Here is a 21,130-nt window from a genome sequence, read left to right on the forward strand (position 1 = left end):
GCTATGCCAATTGATACCAACTGAGGATCTGCCCCAGCATCTTTATCAGGATGGAAGCCAAGAGAGTAATTTAAAAATGATGGTGACTTTCCTTATATCAAAATGTGTGTTCTCCTCCTAGATCAGGAAGGGCCAGAGTTTTCCAAGCGAAGACAAAGTCAGACCTGGGACAGCTATCAGCAATTTATTCTGGAGACGTGCAGAGCGAGGCAAACAAAAGCTCAGCAGAACAGGAGCATGGTCTTGGGGTCTTCTGTGTTTGGGAAAGGTTGGTTGATTTAGCTGCATGGCAACAGTCTAACCGTGAGGTGTCCTTACAGTGGAGCGGCTGGTCCAGCTTTGGGTTTTGGCGTTAAAGCCAATGAAAAGATACTAGGGCGAAGAATGGGAATTGAATAAACAGGGTGAGAACATTAGATACATTTCAGGGCAGAATGGAAGGGGGCTCTCATTTGGCACCCACAATTCAAGTGCAGGTGCATGTCAGAAGGGCAAGTGCTCAGATTTGCACCCACAATTAATTTTCGTGGGTGCAACATTTTGCAAGTGCAAATTTCACTCATGTTGAAGGGTGGTGGAGGCCAGTCCCTTGAAAATTTGCTTTTGCCAGTTTCTACAGAACTCTGTGATTGGCCACATCCATATAGATCCCATGGTCCATCTGCTTAACCACACGTGGAATCTTACGTGAGATCTCTGGCTGAAAACATACGTCTCTACTTACCTCAGACAATGGGGAATGTCTGTTAGCTGTCAGTAGCATTAAGGTAAATGGGCCTAATCCAGAGCCCAATGAAGTCAATTTTCCATTGACATTGCTGGGGTTAGGATTGGGCTCCATGTCCTCTTTTGGAGCCAGCTGCTGGAGTGCCACATAATCACAAACCCTGATTCTGTCCAGCAGGGAGCAGTAGGGCACAACCATTAACCAGTACATTCCGTTCTGACCAGCATTGTTCTGCAGTTTAAAAAAATGTTTGAAGATTGTAAATGTTGCTTTAATGTTAGTTACAATATGGTTCAGTACCACCCTGAATCATGTTATAGCATTAAAATAATTGCTAAAGCTCTTTACCATTAGTGTTAACTTAGCATTAACCCAGTCATCGTTATTTTAGGGCAGTTTTTCTCAATCTGTTTGTGCTGGTGATCCCCTTTGGACTTAAAAAAACCAAAAACCATGATCCCCCTATTAAGGCTTTAAAAGGTAGGGGGATGAAGCCACCCAAGCCCCACAACCTGTGCAGGCGTTGAAGCCATCTGAGCCCTGCCGCTGGGGACTGAGAGCCCAAGCCCGTGACCCCCTTCTAAACCCATCCCGTGACCCCCAGGTTGAGAAATACTGATGTAAGGAATCCCTACAGGATTGAGCAAGAGATGACAGCCTAGAAAGTGGCCATTCCCCTAAACCAGCTCCTTCCAGCCTATAGATCCGGTCTCCTAAAGAGAAAGAACAGAAGCACTTCTATTGGGAGAAGAACCAGTGCATTAGAGCTGGCAATCCTCACTATCCCCTCCCCTAGCCTGGATCTGCCAGGTATTTGTCCTCTCCGCCTGTTGAGAGGCCACCCTACAGTTCTAATAGTGGGACTGAGTCGTTGCTTTTCTTTGTCAGCCTTTGGGCCTCTTATCTGCATCAGCTTACTAACAATATCTGTCCTACATCCCCATGCACATTACTGTGTCACTTATTAGAAGCTCAGAGAGTAGGACAGACTATACGAGGGCGGGGTGGAGGGGCGGGTGGGAATAATCCTGCATGGGCCTGGAGAGGGTCTGGGTGACCAAAGAGATCTTTTGTACTTCTGCTTTCTTTGACTTCCTAACTCCAATCTCCCAAAATTCATATAAGATCCGGAGGGAATAACTTAAGTCTAAAAAGCTTTGCCAACCCCATGGAGACGTTTCTAAATTTCTTTCTGCTGTTGCTGTCTCTGGTTCATCTCCACTGGTGGTAGCAGCTGTGGAAGCCGTAGTGTTGACAAGGTGCAAGTGGCTGCTGATGTTTCCTGCCTTGCGTTTAAGCAGGAATCCACCACAATGTGCTCAAGAAGCCTTGTCTACACTAGGGCTGCCATGAGTGGCAATAGCGGTGGGATAAAAGCCTAATGCAGAGACTTTATAGAGCTAAAAGATGGAGCAACTGGGAGGTGTGGTTCCCAACTCAGGCAAGCATACACGCGCTAGCTCTGCTCAACCTAGTGCACTAAAAATATCAGCGTGGCTGCAGCCGGAGGCGGGATGGGCTTGCTGACTATGGACCCAGGCTCTCAGATAAGGCTGCACCTGGGCAGCTAGCCAGAGCCGCTGCGTGTGCCACCGTGACCACCCTGCTATTCAAGCTGACACTTGTACATCCGCTTGAACCGGGAAATAGGCCTTCCAGCGGCGGTGTACCTGCTGTGAAACTCCTAACGGTAACAGGAGAGGCGGTGTGGACAGACCCTTTAGTTATTTGATCGCTCTGATCTTTTAACAGATGGCAGCAATTCGGATGGGGCAAGCACCTACAGCACGGATTACAAATGCTGGTCCGGAGTCCACAACGGACACTGCAAAGCGCAGAGGAATTTCTCTAAAATTGTCTTGGAAGATGGCCACTTTAACCAGTAAGTGATATTTGGGCATTGGGGCGAGGGGGAGGGGAGAGAGAGAGAGCTTGGGGATCGTTATCTGATGGTTTAGAACCATAGAATAAGATGACGTGATATTTCTCAGATGTCTCTTTTCTTGCGCATACTAGGCAATGTGTAATAAATAACTGAACGAATACAAATAAAGCACCCCTTCAAGATAAAATAATTTCACAAGGCCTAGTTCAAGGCCTCCCTTTTAAAATGTCATGCAAGGGGATGTTCAACTCCAGTGGGCACAGGCACTGGCTTCCTCCTTTCCCCAGGGGTGCTCAACCCCCATTCTCTCCCATCCCCCATCCCCACTCCACCCCGCCCCACCTCTTCATGCCCCACCGCTGCTCCACCTCTTCATGCCCAGTTCCGCCCCCTCAGTGCCTCCTGCATTCCGCTGAACAGCTGATCGCAGCAGGTGGGAGGCACTGGGAGGGAGGGGGAGGAGTTGATCCTTGGGGCCATTGGTGGGCGGGAGGCAGTGGGGGGAGGGGAAGGAGCTGGCTGCAGTGGGGTGCTGAGCACCCACTAATTTTTTTTTCTGTGGGTGCTCCAGCCCTGGAGCACCGCTGGAGTTGGCGTCTATGCCAGTAGGTTTCCCGCATTGGAGTTTCCTCCCACACATCCCCTCAAGAAAGCAGTTTGGGGCCCTGGAGCTGGCAGCATGTATGACTCCTCTGTACAGGCAAACAGCCAGGCACAAATGACTCCTGAGCAATTAGGAGTGGCAGATCATGCCATATCTCACTGGAAGGGTGATTTCCCCCCCACCCCATTAGATTTGCACTGAAGTCTTGACTTTGATCGATGACCTCAGAGTCATGTGACGTCCAAGGAATGCCCTTCCTACTGGAATTAGAAATTCTCATAATGCCTTATCTAAAGCAGGGGATGTTTCCCAATTACAGCCTTTGGTATAGCAGTAACTCTGCAACTCCTAGTTCAGACAGGCAAAATCACTGTTTGCACCAGTGGAATGTATCCCAATTTCAAGCAGGTACAAATTGCCCTTTTCCTCCTCTGCACCTGGGGTTTGCACCAATGCACAGGTGGCTGGCCAGCTGCTGCTGAAACTGGGGCAAATCCCCGGTCTAGACAGGGCCTTAGTGCATGGAGTCTAATAGGGTAGAGCTTGGCTTTGATGTTACCTTCTCACCCATTATTCTTGTGCTCCACAGGAGCCCCTGGGTTTCAGAATACAAGGACAGCTACAGTATTTTCTTGCAGAAGCTGAACTGGCCGTCTCACCACGCCATGTCAGCTCTGTGCTCTGCCGTAAAGCCCATCACACATCTGTCCCATGGGCTGGCTTCCCACAAGCCCATTCCAGTGAATACAGTCTTCTGAGCCTTGCCATAAAGGCCGTGGTAGGTGCCAGGTTCACCCACAATGTTCTCACTAGAGCCAAGTCACATTTTGACATTGTCATGAGAAATGGACAATTTTTTTTTTTTAAAAATAATCCCAAACTTGAGACATTTTTTGACAGGGTCCCCCCCTAACTATTTGGGACTGATAATGAAATTGTCCATGCAGAGCCAAGACCTGGTCTCTTAACTCATGCAACTTGTCCCCAGAGTTTGGGTTAGGGCTCCTCTTAGATGCCCAAAAGGGAAGAGATTAGAGGTGTCTGGCTGTTTTACAAGCAGTTGGAATCCACAGAGATGAGAAAGACCTGCCAGTGGGGTCAAATGTCATCAGGAATAGCTGTTACTGGGGCTTCTGAGCTGTTCTTAGCTTCTCAGGTAACTCTGCTCCAACTTTGTAACTTTTGACCCTGCCTCTTCATTGTGAATGAACGGGGCTTGTGCCTTGAGCGAGGCCTGTATTCAGAAAAGTTCTTAAGCATGTGCTGTAAATCCATCTTCAGTCAGGACTGCATATAAGCACTGGGTCCAAAGCACGTGCTTAAAGCTGAGCACGCCCGTAAACAGCCAATCCCAAGTCAGGCCCTATAAAATCATGAGATTTTAAAAAATAATAAACTTTTGGTTCTTTTTATTGGTCTTTGGGTTTTTGAGCTTCTCGGATTCACATTTTCAAGCTTTTATCCACAAACTTGTGGACTAAAATCTTCATATATTTTTTTAAAAAGCTGGGATTCCCACATAATCACTTGACTCCAGAAGCTGGGGCTTTAGGAAAGACACCAAATAGCATGTGATTTATGATAAAACTGCAGAAGCTGGGACCATTGTTTAAATACTGTCCCGATTGGGGATGCTTTTCTCAATCGGGGCCTTAACACGTAATTTGTCTATAATTTTCTATACTAAGAGCTTTCATCCCAGTGTCTATGGGTCTCAATTTCTTTAGCATGCATCACCCATGCATCTCTTTTTCTGATTGCAGCTCTGGGATCTCTCCAACATGTCAGCCATGATAACATCTGAGCAAGACTGTAGAGACCTGGAAGACCCTTTATGTTCCATATTTACTGTTGTGTTTATAGAATATTTTTGAAGTAATTAACATATACCTTTTTTTTTTACATACAAATTTTTATTAAAAGAAAATTAGAACTCTGGTTTCATTGTATATGAAGAATTCTCTTTAGTGTAGCGCAGTATGTTTAGCTAAAGAAATGTTCAGGCTGCTTCAATTAGTTGTATTATAAATAAAATTTGGCAATAAAATTTATTTTCCAACAAGCAGTAGATGGTGTTAAATTGTGTTGATTTAACCTGCTGTATCTTAAATGGCTTGTATTCTCATTCAGTGAAATTTATACCTGTATTCGCTGACAAAAAGCTTTGTTTATTCATAGTTTAGGTTGCTGGGTGGTACCTGGTGTCCTTCCTGAACATTAAGATCAGCTACACTCAAGCCTCTGAAAACTAGGAAATACATTGTTAAAACACACGCTACCCTTACAATACAACCTTAACTCTGCCCCCTGCAGCTAGCAATAGCTACTGTAATGATCCAGCAAGGGTGGTGCCAAAGTAAGCAGACATGAACAACAACAAAGAGAATGTGCCAATGTTTGCACTGTACTTGACAGATTTGAATTCCAGAATTGATCTGCATGGTCACTGGAAGGTCTGCTGCTAAGTGTGCAAAATTAGTGATGGATTGTGAAGGCTTCCAAAAATTCTGCTATGATGTCACCGATATTCAAACATGAATAAACAGATTTACTTACTTTTCTGCATGCGCTCCGACTGCACACTGCGGGTGTGTCTACACTACAGCAGCATGGCTACGGTGCTACATTTGTCCTGTTGTAGTGTAGCACCAGAGCGTAGACATTTCCTGTACCAATGAAAGGGGGTTTTTCCATCAACGTCGTCAATCCAACTCTCCGAGAGGCACCACCTAAGCTGACAGAAGAATTCTTCTGTTGACCTAGCTACATCGAGAGGGTGGGGGCAGTTTAGGTTGGAGGGATTAGTTGGACGAGCTGTCACCGCTATGAGGGGAGGTGCACGTTTACTCTGAAACACCAAGCGTGCCTATTTCAGCGCTGAGTTCTGAAGGCTGCATCGTGAGTGGTGCACAGAGGTCTTCTTCTCATAGGGTTTGGCAGCAGCCTGGTGAAAGAGTTATAGCATGTAGGAATTCTGGGGTGGCTTATGTGGCGTAGGCTCAGTGTTTGAGGATAGGCAGCACCCATTCGCTACGCCTGACCTAAACACAAATTTTGCCTTGGCAAAGAGCAGGACTTCGTCCTGCAGGGCTTGCGTGCTCTGTTCTCCAAGTGTTCTGAAGCAGCTATATGGGCAGAGTGTAGTGTCGTGTGTGTGTGTGTGGGGGGGTGATGGATGTGTTGAGGCATTGTGAGGGCACAGTTAAGGGTGCACTGTGGGGGTGGCGTGCACCTTAACTGTGTATCTCCTGGATTTCAGAGGTCTGCGTGTAGCTGAACTTGACATCCTGGAAGAGCACAAGGTATCACTGTGTTAATGAAGTTTTTAGTCAGAGAATTTCCTAAGGTTTTGCAGTTTATTTATAAACTGAAAAAGAGCAGCTGTTTGTAGGAGTGTGTGTTAAGTTAGGGAGGTACAATTATCACCTGGGTTTGCAGATTGGAGTTAGAACAGGTACAGGAGGCTACAGGGTTTGTAAATGGTCCTCCTCCCACCTGTGCATTTTGTTATAGGCAAATGATGAGAGTGGTCATACTATGGAAGTTTGAGTGTGGCGGTGCTGACAGGGTAGGGCGAGAGAACAGCCATGGGATATTTCACAACATTTTGAAAGTTTTTTGTTCCATGTAGGTTACAGTAACCTTCAGTATATGAGAGGAGACTGGTGTCTCTCCTTCTCAACCTGCCCCCACTGTCCCCTGCAGTATATAATATCCCCCCATAGCATGCAGTCCCCTCTGTAGCATCTTTCCCACAGTCACCTGCATTTCCAGGTCCCGCTTCTCTTTCTGTCCCTGTGTCCATAGCTAAAGCTGACCCTGAGCAACGTGGAAGGCTCAGAGAGTGGTAAAGCTGCCCATTCATCTCAGTGTGATGTTCTCAGCTGAATAAGAACACCCCATCGAGAAGAGCCTGAGATAATTCTTCTGTCAACCTAGCTATCGCCCTTTGGAGAGGTGAATTAACTACCTGGATGGAATAACCCCTTCCATTGGTCTAGGAAGTGTCTACAGTCACTTGGGTGCTACAGCAGCACGACTGTGGTGCCATCAGTGTGCGCCGGTAGCATAGGCACGCTCTCAGCGGGCAGTTGGAGTGCATGCAGATAAGTAAGTAAATCCACGGAGATGAACACAACCTGAGACAATAGCAATTGTGTGTGTGTGTGTGTGTAAAAACAGCTCCATTCAGCTCAGGTGGGTATCTTATCCCCTGTCTAGATTTCAGCTCTTGTGCCAGGCCTGGAATATACCTGTTCTCAGCAATTCACCCTACTCTCAGCACTGTGTGCTTGGTGCATGCTCTAACCATGCCCATTATCAACTCCCAGCTGGGATCTCGGGGCTCTGTGCTCTGCACCGAACATGCCCATTTCACTCCCCTCCCCTGGCTCTGCATTGTTTGCCTCATCCCTGCAGCAAGTATGCCTGTCTTAACTCCCCACAGAACATGCTTAGTCCCCATCCTGGGCATATTTTGAAGAGAAACAGAAATGGGGGATATGGAAGCAGGAAGGTTTTTGGGGGCAGAACTGAAGCCCCCTAAATCCCTCATTGCCCTGCTCCTTCCCCCCTAAAAGGTGAGCCTGGATCCCCTTCCCCGTGGCTAGAGGCAGCATGGGGAAGGCTAAAAGTTCTGTGTCCCTTCCCCTCATTGGGAAGCAATGGAGGGAAGGGGAGGCCCCTGAATTCCTTCCCTCAGTCTGGTGGAGGAGCCATGAGGTCTGTGGAGTAATGGTGGGAGAATGTGGGGGAGTGCACAGATGGCTCCACTTCTCTCCCTCCCTCCAAATACATCACTGCAGGGGAAGGTGCCCAGCTTCCCTCCCCCCCTCCCCATTCTTATGGTTCTGCTCTGTCAGTGCCCAAAAAGCAAAGATCCCTCTGAGGCCAATCCCTGATTCACCAAAGGCTCATAGAAAAACTAAATTTTTTGAAATTTTTTTAAACTAAATCCTCAGTCTGGATTTTCAAAGCAGTGGTTGACTGAGCCCTTATACTAGTAAGGGTCATGGGCTAAGGGGGTGCTGGCTCCGTTGTAGCTCTACCAGGTCACAGCCCTAAGGGGCTAAAGAGCATAGTCCCCGTGCTGTACTGCCCCCCCCAACACACACTCTCCATCACGTTGTACCAATTCCCTAGCTCTGCAACAAAATAGTTATAAGAATATGACAATGTTATTAGCACTCGTGTTAGGGCTCCCCTTAACCAAATGACCCAGAGATTTGCTTCCTTTGATCACGCTCAGTTTCATTATGCAGAAAACATAACGACTGAGTCATGAGGACATTACCCTAAAGGTTTATTGTGTTTCAACTTCCCTATAATCAATGCCAATTTCCTTGACAATACTTTTAAGGTAAAAATTGGAGTCCTCATATGAATTTTAGAGCCCTTTAGATTATTGCTCTTAAAACAGAAATGTTAGCCTCAAGGCACAACTTACAAAAATGAGCCTCAATGGAAGTCAAGGAATACACAAAGGCCATTATCTGTAAAATACCAAGGGTAGGGCTCAAACTGACAGTGTATGGGTCATACATTAGAATTAAGTGATTTTGAAAAGTGCTAGTTTTTTGGTGAGGGCTGGCTGTATTTCTGGAACCCTTTGCTCAAATGACTCCAGATGTGGGCCACAGATACTACCCAACACGTCCATGAGCCACAGGAAATTTCAGACTAATCAGAGTGAGCATGCCGAATTTAGTTGACATTTAAACAGACAGTGATGCTAGGATCACTGCACATCATTTGCCATACATCCTTAACAAATACTCTGTACATGTTCTTTTTTTTACCAGGCTTAGGAGATTTAGAAGCATCCTCCTCTTCTATTATATATTTATTTAAAACGGAGTGTTTTCTGGGAGTTACATAGCTTTGTAGCATGTATAACAAAGGACAGTGTAGCCATAAGAAGAATCTTAACATACCGTTTCTCTTCAGTTGGATCTAGCTAGGTATTTAGACTGCATTCTTCACCATGGTCATCAAGCACCGGACTTGTGCCTCTGTCTGATGCTTTGGATTTGGTCATAAGGGTCCAGCTAACAGCTGTTATGCCAGGATCCTATTTCAGGATGCAGTTATTTTTAGAAAAAAGAAAAGGAGGACTTGTGGCACCTTAGAGACTAACCAATTTATTTGAGCATGAGCTTTCGTGAGCTACAGCTCACTTCATCGGCTGTAGCTCACGAAAGCTTATGCCCAAATAAATTGGTTAGTCTCTAAGGTGCCACAAGTCCTCCTTTTCTTTTTGCGAATACAGACTAACACGGCTGTTCTGAAACCAGTTATTTTTAGAGGGGTTTCTTGGGATTCAGACAGCAATGCTTCTTCCTGCCTCCAGATGGCACTGCATAGCTGTTGATTCCTTCCAGCTACAGAGTTGGAGTTCAGAGAAACTCAGTGAGACTATGAAAGATGTCAAATAAATGGTACCGCCAAAGCAGATGGTGGGAAAGGACATGTGTGTGAAACAGCTTACCCACAAAGCTCCCACTGAAACACCTCTAGCGTCATCAGGTGTAAACAAAGGCTTTTTAATGGGCATTAACAAACGTACAGAAGGCTACTGATTATTATCGATAGGTATTGCAGTAGTGCCCAGAAGCCCGTGTCGTGGACTAAGACTCCATTGTGATAGGTGCTATACAAACACAGCACAACCAGATTATCCCTACCCCAAAGAGCTGCCACGCTGAGTATGGCAGTTACTTTTTCTGTTTCCTTCCAGCTTGAAAACACAGCGCGACCCTCTTACTTTGTCTTTTCTACCTGTTCATCACTAAAGTGCAAAGGATTCATAAAGCACTCCTCCTGAAATGGATACAGCCGTTCATTATTCAGCCCTCTCGTGTCACTGCCCGGTCTTAACTTGGGAGGTGGTGGGGCATAGAGGTTAGAGCTCAAAGGCTGGACTCTGGCAGCTAGACACAGATGTGATATTAACTTGCTATGTGACCTTGGGCGAGTCACAAATTCCAGCTCCTTCAGCTGCAGAACTGGGCTAATTCTCACCATGCCTGCTGTACAGTGGCTGTGGGGAATGGACATCTGTAAATTCCTGATGGCAGGGCCCACGGAAAGGCAATAGAGTTGGAACAGCTATTAGCAGAAAGGAGTCAGACTAGGAAATAAAAGGATCTTGACTCGAGCCCCTGCAAGCATTTCAGGAAGGCCCCCTCACTCTCCCACCCATGGGGCATTATTAAAGGGTAATTGGTGCAGCGGTCAACTACCTAACTCTAGCTACCAACTATTGTTAGGGTTTTGATACAATATTTTCACCACGGCTGAAGACAGCAGGCTTGCACAGGAGTCACTGTGAGCATATGGGGGTGGGTACAGAGGTATCAAATGAGGACATAATCTGAAGGCAATCGGGTGGCAAACCCTGTAGAAATTGATACAATGAAAATTGTTAAAAATGGAAAAAAGATATACTTCCCCATTTTGCTGGGTTCTCCTGTGAGGATACATCCATTAATGAATGTGAGGCATTTACATTTCACAGGCAATGGGACCATGTGAGTAGATAGCCTGTTAATAGGACATGAATCTTTACTCCTCATTGTCACGAGTTCAGATCCATCCCGGTTCATCACTACTTTAATGATATTTAGTTTTTCCTGTGCTTTTACTGTGTGTGTTGGAATCTCAGTCTAATTCCAGCAAACAGATGGACATATTACCCCAAACGGCCACAACTGACCCAGGCATCTCACATGACAGGCTCAGCAGCAAGAGTAATGAGCCATGGAGCCAGAACTGCCCTCTCATTATGAAAGGTGCTAATTAGGCTCAAGCAACCCTGGTGGGTCCAATGTTAGTGCTGGCCCTGATTTCTAGCTAAATGAAGGATACCTGGTTCCAAGCATGTCAACCTACACTTTTCCTAAGCATTAAAGCAGTCACTTAATATCAAATAAAATGTCAAAGGATCTATAAAGATAAGGTACAATGGTATCCTAACTACCATTGTGATGAATGGAGTTGATTAAAAAACAGGAATTTTGCATCCCATGGGAAATGCTGATATTTCGATAACAGGAAACAGGCTGTTAGATACACACAAAAAGAGAAGACCTGAGTTGTCAGAAGAGATGTCTGCTGCAATCAGATATACTAATGCTACATTTATTAGTGCAATACAGAACAATGCCTTTGGAAAGGAAAAAGGTTAGCAATATTGAGGATAGTCATCCCTGGTCGATATCTTTCAGTAACAATTATTTAGCTCCTTTTCAGCTTTGGCAGTTAGGCCGAGTTTTTGAGGTGTGCTTACAGGGCAGGAGTGAAGTTGCTGCGTGTCACCTTTTTAGCCTTTGGACCCCCCCCCGAATTCTGCAGAAAGCTGGGGTGAGGGGGGGCTAGCTCAGTGGTTTGAGCATTGGCTTGCTAAACCCAGGGTTGTGAGTTAAATCCTTGAGGGGGCCATTTAGGGATCTGGGGCAAAAATTGGGGATTGGTCCTGCTTTGAGCAGGGGGTTGGACTAGATGACCTCCTGAGGTCCCTTCCAACCTCTATGATTCCATGGTCTCCTGTAAGTTGCAGCATTCTGAACGCTCCAGGCCTATGGGGCCTTTCTGGCAGCCAGGAATAGCAGAAGTGCAACGGCATCCCAGCTACACCCCCTTTTCAGTAGCCACACTCTCTCTGCCAGGAGCCTGGATAGGGAAGGTACAAAACAACTATATGGTTATGCACCCCCTGGGGAATTCCCAGGTAGCTAGTTATGCTAGTGACCAGAGCAGGTGAAAAGAATCTGGCCCTTTGGATTCTGCCTTTGTTCTTCAGAGAACTTATTTATTTTCTATTACTTCCTTTTCATGTCTGGAGAGAAACTCGTGTTGCACTCTCTAATGTCAGCTTTTTCTGATATTGCCAGTGATGTCTATAATGCTTGTTTCTTTTCACCCCCTGCTATGGCAGAGATGACTAAAAGCCACTTTAGACATATGTATGGCCTGACAAAGTACAAAGTGTGAGTCATAGAAGCTTTCCAAGCTTTTTGTTGCAGTAATCATTATTGAAAATACAATTGTGAAATCCCTGGTGACACTCAGCCTGTGTGAAAATAAAGGAAGGAAAGATGTATTTGAATACAAGATTTAGCCAAAAAATTCAAAGAGCTCTGGTCTTGGTGCCCCACACAGGACATAAGAATGGCCATACTGGGTCAAACCAATGGTCCATCTAGCCCAGTATCCTGTCTTCTGATAGTGGCCAATGCCAGGTGCTTCAGAGGGAATGAACAGAACAGGGCAATTTTGAGATGCATCCCCTGTCATCTAGTCCCAGCTTCTGGCAGCTGTAGATTTAGAGACAGCTGGGGCATTGGGTTGCATTCCTGACCATCTTGGCCAATAGCCATTGATGGACCTATCCTCCATGAACCAATTCTTTTTTGAACCCTGTTATAGTTTTGGCCTTTACAACATCCTATAGCAATGAGTTCCACAGGTTGACTGGGTGTTGTGTGAAGAACTATTTCCATTTGTTTGTTTTAAACCTGCTGCCTATAAGTTTCATCAGGTGACATATAGCTCTTGTGTTGTGTGAAGGGGTAAATAACACTTCCCTATTCACGTTCTCCACCCCATTTGTGATTTTATAGACCGCTATCATGTTCCCCCCCCTTAGTCATCTCTTTTCCAAGCTGAATAAATCCCAGTCTTTTTAAACTCTCTGCATGTGGAAGCTGTTCCAGACCCCTCATCACTTATGTTGCCCTTCTCTGAATTTCTTCCAATTCTAATCTCTCTTTTTGGAGATGAGGCAACCAAAACTGCACACAGTATTTAAGGCGTGGGCATATGATGGATTTACATAGCTGCACTATGTGGTTTTCTGTCTTATTAGCTAACCTGTTCCTAGCAGTTGCTAACCTTCTGTTCGCTTTTTTGTCTGCCGCTGCACATTGAGCAGATGTTTTCAGAGAATTCTCCCTATGTCCAAGATTTCATTCTTGAGTGGTAACAGCTCATTTAGACTCCATCATTCTGTATTTATAGTTGGGTCTATTTTTTTCTAGTGTGCTTTACTTTTCACTATCAACATTGAATTTACTCTGCCATTTTGTTGCCCTGTCACTAAGTTTAGTAGATCCCTTTGAAAGGGCCCCCAAACGGGACTCTCTGTACAAATACCCAAGTCTAAAAATCAAACTAAGTGGAGTCAAAGAGACTTGGAGCCTACAAGTTGCCTCGTCACAAGATCTCAGTATTTTTCCCCACACAGCACATAATTAGCTGGTGGAACTCATTGCCACAAGACAACATTAAGGCTACATCAAGGCCATGATATTAACAAAATTAAATAAGGCATTAGACATTTATATGGAGAACTTCCAGAGTTATATTAAAACACACACACACACACACACACAGAGGTTTTAGGAAAGTGTTAGGCCCTCATTTTTCAGGGCATAAACCATCCTTTAACAGAGGCCAGGAAGAAGCATTCCCTGGGGGGCAGGTTATCCCGTAACTGTTACTGCAGGTGCCTTGCATCTTCCTCTAAAGCAGTGATGCTCAAAGCTTTTCCACTCACGCCCCTGCTTACCAGTAATGGAAGCCGTCCATGCCCCTCCCCCCCACACTCACACACTCATTACTGCACAGCCAAGGCTTCCTCAGCAATGGAGCTTAAGCTAAAGGTGGAGCTGGGGGCAGAACTGTGGCTAGAGGCAGATCTGGTCTGGGGGCGGAGAGGAAATGAGGGCACAGCTGGGCTGAGGCTGGGACTGGAGCAGGGGTCGGAGAGGAAGTGAGCATGGAGCTGGGCCTGGAGGCAGATCAGGACTGGGAGCTGAGCCTGAATGGGGTTGGAGGCGGAGCTGGTTTGGGGGTGGGATGGAGGTGGAAGCATGGCACTCCCTCCCCATGGGGGCTGGTCCTGGCCCTGCTGCTTGCCCCCCTGAGCATTCCTCCATGCCCCCCTACATTTTGAGAACCAACCACTGCTCTAAAACATCCAGTACCTGCCACTGTCAGAGACAGGATAGCGCACTTAGGTGGCCTGCTGGTCTGATCCAGTGGGGCAAGTCTCATGATCAGTAATCTTCCCCGGAAAGGAAAGAATCAAGGACAGGGCAGTAACTGGAGAGAAGATCAGTGCCAAGAAGTGGTTTGTTGAGCCAGGCTCTTTAGGAGAAATTGGGTTCCTGGTCTTCTGCAAGAGCCAGTTGACATTCTACTCTGATAGGTTTCATAGTTGTAGCCGCGTTAGTCTGTATCAGCAAAAACAACGCGTACTTGTGGCACCTTAGAGACTAACAAATTTATTTGCGCATAAGCTTTTGTGGGCTAAAACCCACTTCATCAGATGCATGGAGTGGAAAATACAGTAGGAAGATATATATACAGAGTACATGAAGAGAGGGGTTGCCTTACCAATTCTAATGAGATAATTCAATTAAAGTGGGCTATTATGAGCAGGAGCAAAAATCACTTTTGTAGTGGTAATCAGAGCGGCCCATTTCAAACAGTTGACAAGAAGGTGTGAGTAACAGTAAGGGGAAAAATTAGCATGGGGAAATAGTTTGTAGTTTGTGTAATGACCAATCCACTCCCAGTCTTTATTCAGGCCTAATTTGATGGTGTCTAGTTTGCAAATTAATTCCAGTTCTGAAGTTTCTTGTTGGAGTCTGTTTTTGAAGATTTTTTGTTGAAGAATTGCTACTTTTAAGTCTGTAATTGAGTGTCCAGGGAGTCTGAAGTGTTCTCCGACTGGTTTTTGAATGTTATAATTCTTGACTTCTGATTTGTGTCCATTTATTCTTTTGCACACAGACTGCCCGGTTTGGTCAATGTATATGGCAGAAGGGAATTGCTGGCACATGATAGCATATATCGCATTGGTAGATGTTGTCAAGGTTCCTTCCCCACTCTGAACGCTAGGGTACAGATGTGGGGACCTGCATGAAAAACCTCCTAAGCTTATCTTTACCAGCTTAGGTCAAAACTTCCCCAAGGTACAAAATATTACACCCGTTGTCCTTGGATTGGCCACTACCACCACCAAACAAATACTGGTTACTGGGGAAGAGCTGTTTGGAAACGTCTTTCCCCCCAAAATATTTCCCAAAACCTTGCACCCCACTTCCTGGACAAGGTTTGGTAAAAAGCCTCACCAATTTGCCTAGGTGACTACAGACCCAGACCCTTGGATCTTAAGAACAATGAACAATCCTCTTAACACTTGCACCCCCCCTTTCCTGGGAAATGTTGGATAAAAAGCCTCACCAATTTGCACAGGTGACCACACACCCAAACCCTTGGATCTGAGAACAATGAAAAAGCATTCAGTTTTCTTACAAGAAGACTTTTAATAAAAATAGAAGTAAATAGAAATAAAGAAATCCCCCCTGTAAAATCAGGATGGTAGATACCTTACAGGGTAATTAGATTCAAAACATAGAGAACCCCTCTAGGCAAAACCTTAAGTTACAAAAAAGATACACAGACAGAAATAGTTATTCTATTCAGCACAATTCTTTTCTCAGCCATTTAAAGAAATCATAATCTAACACATACCTAGCTAGATTACTTACTAAAAGTTCTAAGACTCCATTCCTGGTCTATCCCCAGCAAAGACAGCATATAGACAGACGGAGACCCTTTGTTTCTCTCCCTCCTCCCAGCTTTTTAAAGTATCTTGTCTCCTCATTGGTCATTTTGGTCAGGTGCCAGAGAGGTTACCTTTAGCTTCTTAACCCTTTACAGGTGAGAGGAGCTTTCCCCTGCCCAGGAGGGATTTCAAAGGGGTTTACCCTTCCCTTTATATTTATGACAAATGTGCAGGTGAACGAGCCCCTGATGGTGTGGCTGATGTGATTACGTCCTATGATGGTGTCCCTTGAATAGATATGTGGACAGAATTTGCAACAGGTTTTGTTGCAAGGATAGGTTACTGGGTTAGTGTTTTTGTTGTGTGGTGTGTGGTTGCTGGTGAGTATTTGCTTCAGGTTGGGAGGCTGTCTGTAAGCGAGGACTGGCCTGTCTCCCAAGGTCTGAGAGAGTGAGAGATTGTCCTTCAGAATAGGTTGTAGATCCTTGATGATGCGTTGGAGGGGTTTTAGTTGGGGGCTGAAGGTGACAGCTAGTGGCATTCTGTTACTTTCTTTGTTGGGCCTGTCCTGTAGTAGGTGACTTCTGGGTACTCTGTCAATCTGTTTCTTCACTTCAGCAGGTGGGTATTGTAGTTTTAAGAAAGCTTGATTGAGATCCTATAGGTGTTTGTCTCTGTCTGAGGGACAAGCAAATGTGGTTGTATCTTAGAGCTTGGCTGTAGACAATGGATCATGTGATGTGGTCTGGATGAAAGCTGGAGGCATGTAGGTAAGTATAGCGGTCAGTAGGTTTCCAGTATAGGGTAGAGTATATGTGACCATCGCTTATTTGCACTGTAGTGTCCAGGAAGTGGATCTCTTGTGTGGACTGCACTGGTCCAGGCTGAGGTTGATGGTGGGATGGAAATTGTTGAAATCATGGTGGAATTCTTCAAGGGCTTCTTTGCCATGGGTCCAGATGAAGAAGATGTCATCAATGTAGCACAAGTAGAGTAGGGGCGTTAGGGGACGAGAGCTGAGGAAGCGTTGTTCTAAGTCAGCCATAAAAATGTTGGCATACTGTGGGGCCATGCGGGTACCCATAGCAGTGCCGCTGACTTGAAGGTATACATTGTCCCCAAATGTGAAATAGTTGTAGGTGAGGACAAAGTCACAAAGTTCATCCACCAGGTTTGCCATGACATTATCAGGGATACTGTTCCCCCACTACAGCAGAGCAGGCTGGAGAATATGTGTATCCATCTCATTATTTCTCCCCTGCTCTTCCATTTGAGCTAACTTCCCCAACCTGGCTCCATCCTCCCAAGCACCGCAACGGGGAGAAGGGCTGGGGACTGTGATGATGCTGCCCATGGGAGACAGCTGAGGTCACTCAATTAGGGTGAACTGCAAAAAGAATGGGGCAGACAAACCCCAAAAGCTGGTGGATATTCCAATACTTAGATTTACCAAGCCGGCACAAAACAGCTTCTATATTACCTCACTGGTTACTTAGAAGTTCAAATAATGCAGTTCCCTTAAAGTGCCCAGCCTCAGGCCTCCAACCAGACACACATATCAGATAGGAAGATGATTACTGAAAATCTTATTTCATCATATAAAATAAAAGGTTCTTCCAATCCCAAAGGATCAGCCACACACTCAGGTCAAATGACAATTTAGATCTTACCCAAAATACACGCTTATAGCCAATTCTTATAAACTAAACTAAAATTTATTAAAAAAAGAAGAGAGAGAGAGAGAGAGAGAGAGTTGGTTGAAAGATCAATATACAGACAGACTTGAGTTCAATTTCTTGGGGTCCAGACACATAGCAGAGATGAGTTTGTAGTTGCCAAAAGTCCTTTTAGAAATAGTCCATAGGTTATAGTCCAATGTCCGTATTCAGGGTGACTCCAGTCAGTGATTGGGGATCTCAATTCTTATGTCTCAGGGTTTCCCCTTCTTGAAACCCAAAGCAAATCTAAGATGAAGGAGGATCATGTCCCAGGGTTTTTATACATTTCCAGCAGCCTTTTGGCCTGAGAAAACAATAGGCTTAACTTTCCTTCTCCCAAACATCAATGCAATTAGCACAGGGTAATTTATCCATTAACAGTTCAGATACAGGTTACCACAACCTTCAAAAAGATATAGACAATAATACTATTTCACTCAAGTGTCTTCCTAAATATTAATACTCCTTTTTTTGATCTTTGAATCAAAGCCATAGTATAAACAAGACTTGTTTGCTTACATCACAAGACCTGAGCAAACAGCTACCCTTCTATCTCTAACAATGCAGGCTTGCATTTCAAAGCTCTATTCATTTACATATCTTCCTAACAAACCATTAAAGTTCGGCCATGGGTCAGGCTGTGTGTTAATTAATTCTTTCTGTGTCACCTTTCAATGAGATATTATATTACACTCATAACATCAGAGGGACGAACAGCTTTCTGCTCCGCAAGGGCTGGCTTTTTGGGAGGCCAAGCAGGGAGAGGGATGGAGGCCACTGGAGGAGCTCAGCCCGCTGACTGTCAATGGCTTCTAAAAGAAGGGCAAGCAAAAACACTGGTACTTCTTTGCTGCTGGAGAATGCAGATATTGATCCCCCTGCCTCTTGCATGCAAAGCAAGTGTTCTACCACTTGAGCTAATTCCCCTGCCTTGCTTACAAAGCTCTTGATCCACACATGTCATACCGGAGGCCACACCATCCCTGCACCAGCTGGTGACTCCTTCCAAAAGGGCCCGGCAAGCACTCCATTCCTGTGGGCCAGCTAGCTCAGCTGGTTAGAGCATGGTGCTAATAACGCCAAGGTCATGGGTTCAAGCCCCATGCTGGCCACTCAATGTGCTGGATGGAGAGGGTGACTTCTGCTCTTTTGGCTGACTACTAGGGCTCAGAGAGGCCAAAAGGAGATGGACTGAGTGGCTTGCAGGGAGCAGGCAAGAGCCTTGGTGGGGGAAAGGGCCAGACAGCGCAGGTGCTGGGCAGGGTGAGGGTGACAGTGGGAGGCTCCTTTCCTCCCCTTTTGGGGCTCCTTGCTCAACCTGCTGGCTGAAAGGGACTTGGACCCGGGGAGGGGAGGAGAAGTGGGGCTCACACAGGCTCCCTGGCACAGCATATAGCAAAGTGACCCTGCCTCCGCCAGGACAGACACCCACAGACTCACTGTTCCAAACCGAAAAGTCAAGGTGATTGTAAGGAGAGTGATCACTTTAGATAAGCTATTACCAACAGGAGAGTGGGTTTGTTTTGGGGGAGGAGGGGAGGGGAGAAAACCTGGATTTGTGCTGCAAATGGCCCAACTTGATTATCATACACATTGTAAGGAGAGTGATCACTTTAGATAAGCTATTACCAGCAGAAGAGTGGGGTGGGGGGAGGTATTTTTTCATGCTTTGTGTGTATAAAAAGATCTTCTACACTTTCCACAGTATGCATCCGTTGAAGTGAGCTGTAGCTCACGAAAGCTTATGCTCAAATAAATTGGTTAGTCTCTAAGGTGCCACAAGTCCTCCTTTTCTTTTTGCGACTACAGACTAACACGGCTGTTACTCTGAAACCTGTTCCAAACCAACGCAGCCCTCCCCCCTTTGGCTCTCTCCAGGCTATCTGTGTCCTCTGGTCCATGGCTGCCATGCTGGCTGAGATCAGGAGGCTGTGTGGTTTACATGGTCTCAGCTCAGCTGGTATCACGTGCCCCCCTGTCCCATCTCCTCATTCCCTTCATGGACCTCTGGGATGTGAGCAATTCTGTATTTGAGTGGCACTCCCTCCCAGCCAATCAGCTTTGTGTAGACTAGGAAGGCGGGGGAAAGGGATCACGCCCTAGTGACAGCTCAGCAAGAAAGGGGCAGGTCCCCCTCTACAGCAGATCAGGCTGGAGAATACATGTATCGATCTCACTGCTTCTCCCATGCTCTTCCATTTGAGCTAACTTCCCCAAGCTGTCTCCAGCCTCCCAGCCAGCGCAAGGGGGAGAAGGGCTGGGGACAAACAGCTTTCTGCTCCGCAAGGGCTGGCGTTTTGGGAGGCCAAGCGGGGAGAGGGATGGAGGCCACTGGAGGAGTTCAGGCCGCTGACTGTCAAGGGCTTCTAAAAGAAGGTCCCTTGCCACTGGAGAATGCGGGCATCGATCCCGCTGCCTCTCGCATGCGAAGCGAGCGCTCTACCGCTTGAGCTAATTCCCCTGTCTTGCAGACAAGCCTCTTGATCCAACCATGTCATACTGGAGGCCACACCATCCCTGTGCCAGCCAGTGACTCCTTCCAAAAGGGTCAGGCAAGCACTTTCTTCCTGTGGGCTGGCTAGCTCAGCTGGTTAAAGCATGGTGCTAATAATGCCAAGGTCATGGGTTCGTGCTGGATGGAGAGGGTGGCTTCTGTACTTTTGGCTGACTGCTAGGGATGAGAAAACCAGATGGACTGAGCAGCTTGCAGGGAGCAGGCAAGAGCCCTGGTGGTGGAAGGGGCCAGACAGTGCAAGCGCTGGGCAGGGGGAGGCTCCAGCCACCTCCTTTCCTCCTCTCTCTGAGCTCCTTGCTCGACCTGCTGGCTCAAAGGGACTTGAGCCCATGGAGCAGAGGAGAAGGGTGAGCCTGGCCAGCTGCCTTCCCAGCTCATAGGAGATGAGGGTTGAGCTGGCAGCCAGGGAAGCAAAATCGCAGGGCTGCTGGCTTTCCCGCATTGTCCCCAATGGGTTGGCCTGATGGCCCCAATTCTTGCTGGCCGCCATCTCCACCCAGATGTACCCAAGAGTGGATCATGCTCTCCAGCCCAAGCCACAGAGGAAGGCTTAATACTCGGCACCCCAAGCTAGGGGAGAGGCTTCAGAGTCGGCCTGCGCAGGGTGAGCTTGGGAGTTCCCTGGACCCCATCCTCCCACCAACCGCAGGCAGCCCCCCAAGCCCACACTGGAGCCCAGAACTCAGACAGGAAGGAGCAGGATGAGCACTCTGCCCTGGGGCACCACCACTCTAAGGCAGCTTGAGTTGCTTTCTCTTCTACCCAGGGGTGGCAGGTTTGTAGAAATTTTGGTGGTGCCCAGATCCCTCCTGCCCCAAACTCTGCCCCCGACCTTCCTAAGTCTCGGAGGGAGTTTGGGTTGGGGGGAGGAGGTCTGGGGTACAGGCCCTGGGCTGGGGATTAGGGTGCAGGAGGGGTGCAGGCTCTGGGATGGAGTTTGGGTGCTGGGTGCAGGCTCCAGGCTGGGGCAGGGGGTGGGGGTGCAGGCTCTGGACTGGGAGTGTAGGAGGGGGTGAGGGGTGCAGGCTCTGGGAGGGAGTTTGGGGGCAGGAGAGGGTGTGTGGAAAGGGGGAGAGGTGCAGGCTCTGGGAGGGAGTTTGCGGATAG

General features: G+C 46.8%; 2 non-coding genes across 2 annotated transcripts; one reads left to right on the plus strand and one right to left on the minus strand.

Annotated features, from left to right (window-relative positions):
- Window positions 1–18,546: 18,546 nt before the first annotated feature.
- TRNAI-AAU (transfer RNA isoleucine (anticodon AAU)) lies at window positions 18,547–18,620 on the plus strand. Its single transcript has one exon. It is a non-coding gene; the product is annotated as a tRNA-Ile (tRNA).
- A 1,276-nt stretch (window positions 18,621–19,896) lies between these two features.
- TRNAA-CGC (transfer RNA alanine (anticodon CGC)) lies at window positions 19,897–19,969 on the minus strand. Its single transcript has one exon. It is a non-coding gene; the product is annotated as a tRNA-Ala (tRNA).
- Between the last annotated feature and the right edge of the window lie 1,161 nt (window positions 19,970–21,130).

This window comes from Lepidochelys kempii, chromosome 4 (assembly GCF_965140285.1).
Source record: "Lepidochelys kempii isolate rLepKem1 chromosome 4, rLepKem1.hap1, whole genome shotgun sequence".
NCBI lineage: Eukaryota > Metazoa > Chordata > Testudines > Cheloniidae > Lepidochelys > Lepidochelys kempii.